Source organism: Carassius auratus, unplaced genomic scaffold (assembly GCF_003368295.1).
Source record: "Carassius auratus strain Wakin unplaced genomic scaffold, ASM336829v1 scaf_tig00005249, whole genome shotgun sequence".
NCBI lineage: Eukaryota > Metazoa > Chordata > Actinopteri > Cypriniformes > Cyprinidae > Carassius > Carassius auratus.
In genome coordinates, this window is record NW_020523643.1 from 45,539 (window position 1) to 49,330 (window position 3,792).

At 36.2% G+C, this 3,792-nt stretch overlaps 1 pseudogene; it reads right to left on the minus strand.

Moving 5' to 3' along the window:
* Positions 1-3,185: 3,185 nt before the first annotated feature.
* Positions 3,186-3,792, minus strand: LOC113070792 (histamine H2 receptor-like; annotated as a pseudogene).

Below are 3,792 nucleotides of genomic sequence, written 5' to 3' on the forward strand. Positions count from 1 at the left end.
AAAAAAAAGTAAAATTAAATCAGTGTTGTAGTTCTTGGCCAGAAAAGCTAATGTGCAAAAACTGTACCTTCAAATAGAGTGATCAAACATTATACTCAACTTTTTTCTTTCTATTTGCCCAGACAATTGTTTTTATATACACCTCTTTCTCTTTCCTCTTCCTTTCTTCCCATAACTCCCCTCCTCCTGTATTTCCTCAGGTCAGGAATCTGTGTTGAATAACTCTGTCTGAGTTTTTGCATTAATTATTTCATGATATTTTGATAATAAACCAGGATGATGGATAACCTACTGAAAGTGACTGTGCTGATTGTGTGTGCGCAGGTTCTGCTGTTTGATAAAGGCAGTGATAAATGTATTTAATGAATAGTTGGTCATAAGACTAAATGAGTCAAAAGACAGTCAGATATGAAGGAAAAATTAAACCATGTTGAAGTAGACATCAATATGACAATATATATATATACAGAGAAGTAACCATGCAATAAACAATAACTCTCTCGAAGAAAATCTCAAAGAGGCCATACCATTAATTATCTTGTTTTATTCGGTATTTCTGAGTCCACTTATGGTTTGCATTTCTTCTGTATATTTCATATTCATGCACAGTCTTGTCTCACGACGGACTGTTTTAGCATCTTTACTGTGTTACTGTAATCTGACCTTTCAAATATTCCCATGCAACAAAATGTTATGAGTGAAAACAAGACAGAATTCTTAAATATTCACATAAAAGTTGATTCATTGACTCCCAGGTGATTCTGAGGATGAAAACAAGACTAGGTCACATTGATACATTGACTTATCAATCTATTTATCCATGTAGTTATGTATTAGATGAGGCAATGTCAAAATAGGCTTCATTTTTCATTCTCATGCGCTTTCAATGCATTTATATTTATTTTAAGATGAAATGTGACTTGGACAAGTGAGCTTCATATGCATGTACTTGTTCATTTGAATGCTTTTTTTGTTGTTGTATCCAAAACAGCTCTGTGTTCCATGGAAAGAAAAACAGCATTTGGATTTGGAACAACATGAAAGAGAGAGTAAAAATTGCATTAATAATTAATAAATTTAAATAAATTAATCTCTGTAGTAAATTTCTTACTATCTTGTGTTTCTACATATATGAAGTTTTGTGATATTCACCCAGTAAGTGAACAGATTTCTTAGTGCTTCTACATAATATTGATACTTATCATTGCCACCAGGGGGCATCAGAAGAAAAGTATTTTGGTTACAGAAAACGGTTACCAATAAATTGCACTTACACCTTCTTTTCAATGTGTATTATTTGGTTAAAGACACCTGAGGTCCCTGTGGGCAGATCTGAATCCAATCTGGGCAGGTATTGAGTTCATGACACGTCCAAGCCAGGGAATAGTATAGCTTGTGTAGTGTTGAAAATACCTGACAGAAGAGGAGCTGGATGAAATTCATTGACCTGCTATAGAAACAGACTATTACTCTTATGAAAATGGCCTACTGGGAGAACAAAAAAGAGGTTACATAACCTTCCTTTCAATCAAATTACACTTTTAAAGAAATAGTCCAACCAAACAAGAAAATTCAGTCATTACGTACCCTCATGAACAGACTGAAATGTTGTTTTGTTGATCATTTATTTCCCCGTCATTACAACATTTTGCATTATAGATCTTCAGATCAAGATTATTAGCAAATAACAACTTAAAATTCCGTCTTTTTCTCACACCAAGCTGTTGTCTGGCTTCAGAAGACTTGGAGGATAGAGTTTTTTAGACCTATGTTGTCACTTAAATGTTTTTAAATCATAAACAGCTCTCTACCCCATGGGAATAAAACACCATATGGAAACAGCATAACAGATTTTTAAAAAATGTAATATAAAAAATAAATGAATTAACTGGCCCTCATGTCAGCGTCTCTTTAAACCTGCAGTAAAGTGAATCTCAAGACAACATGTCAAGGTCTTATTTTACACCAGAAAAGAAAAAAAAAAAATGCTGAAAGAAAATGAAGCTTTAGGACTATTGAGGTTTGTTTTTGACATTATTTTCATGACAATTAAGCACATTTATTGTTGCCGTGATATCCATCAAAATGTATTAAACAGAATTTAGATTATCGGCCCAAGTCTATTGAAATTAGTTAATAAAACTATCCCTTTAACTCAAATAACTTGGAGGGATCTGAAAGTGTACTCTAATTTTGATCAGTGTTCTTTTTCAAATATCTCATTTAAGTTTTTTTTTTTTACACTGTGCTTCAGAATATATTTAACTCACAAAATATGCTTAAATAACTGCCCTTTTACTCCTGTTAAGATGACTTCAAATAGAACTAAGCAGTGACCTTGAAATTTAGGAAACTGTAGGTTGACCCACAGTAGACTAGTTTCGTAAGATTCACCCAGTAACAGATTTCTATATGCTTTTACAATATCTCTTTACTTCTGATGGCTACAAAGTACAATTAAAGAAAAAGTTAATGTAATTAAGTTACAATTAATTGCATTTGTACAGTCTGCCTTTATTTTTAAGTTACACTGTCATAATACTTGGGTTCCCCGTGGGCTGCTGACAGATATTTAAATGAGCACATACAAAGACAATAAGACAATAAAATCCCTTTAGGCTACATCCACACGAAGCCATAGCTTTCCCTATCCGATCTACCCAATCTAAAGAAATATCTGCGTCCACACGAAACCACAAAACCGACACAAAACGATGTAGTATACATGCCAGACCAGTATGTGGTGCTGTAATTCTGCCACAGAGATACACTAAAAATGGAGAAGAAGACTTGGACTATGCGCATAAACCTTGTGCGCTGTATACAAATGAACATGGAACAAAACATGAGTTAATCTTCGTTAATGTTAGTTAATAAAAAGACAATCGTTCAGTGTTTGTTCATGTTTTTGTTGCTGTTACGTGGCGTTGCGGTGTCTGACTAGGGGCGAGACATGGGCTGATGACATCACCATTTCAGAAAATATACGGATTCGCTGTCCACATGAAAACGCAAGGTCGACGTTTTCAGATTTATCCACTCTAGGATCCGGTATAAAAAGATTCACTATCCCAAAACACCGGATCTTTGTGGACGAAATGCCTATATGATTAAAAATGTATGCGTATACAGCTTAGCATGTCTTTGTGTGGACGGAGCCTCAGTCTCTTCTTTTCAGTCTTCTTTTACCTTTTATTCCCATTAGCTGTGATGGTATGATGGTAGCTCCAGCACATGGCCACCAGGGGGAGATTAATGTCACAAAGGTGTCGACCACTGCATATGTTGCATTCAACTCAAACCAGCAATCTCATGCAGGGTCACCCTGGCGAATATGTTGCACGCTTTAGTCTCTTGTATTCCAGCCTGGGTGTATAGGTAAAAATAAAACACCAACCAAAACCAGCAAGATTGTAGGTAAAACCGCACCAACTCTCCACGGAAGCACTAGCATTGGATAATGCAATGGGGCAGTGACCGCAAAGAAGCAATCTAAGCTGATAACGAAGAGATTAAGTATGGAGGCAGTGCATAACATGACATCCAGGGAGTTGTAGATGTTGCAGAAGTGGGCCCCAGTGGGCAGTCGCCCGTAACTTGGTAAAGGGAGGAAAACGGCAGCACGAGAGCACCCAGTAGAAAGTCTGTAATTGCCAAAGATACAATGAAGCAGTTGGTGACATTACGTAGGCGTCTGGTCATGTACACAGCCAGACAAACCAACATATTTCCACTGAGAGTGAAGAGGATAAGAACGGAGAGTATCACAGCTAATGCTATCTTAGATGTCAT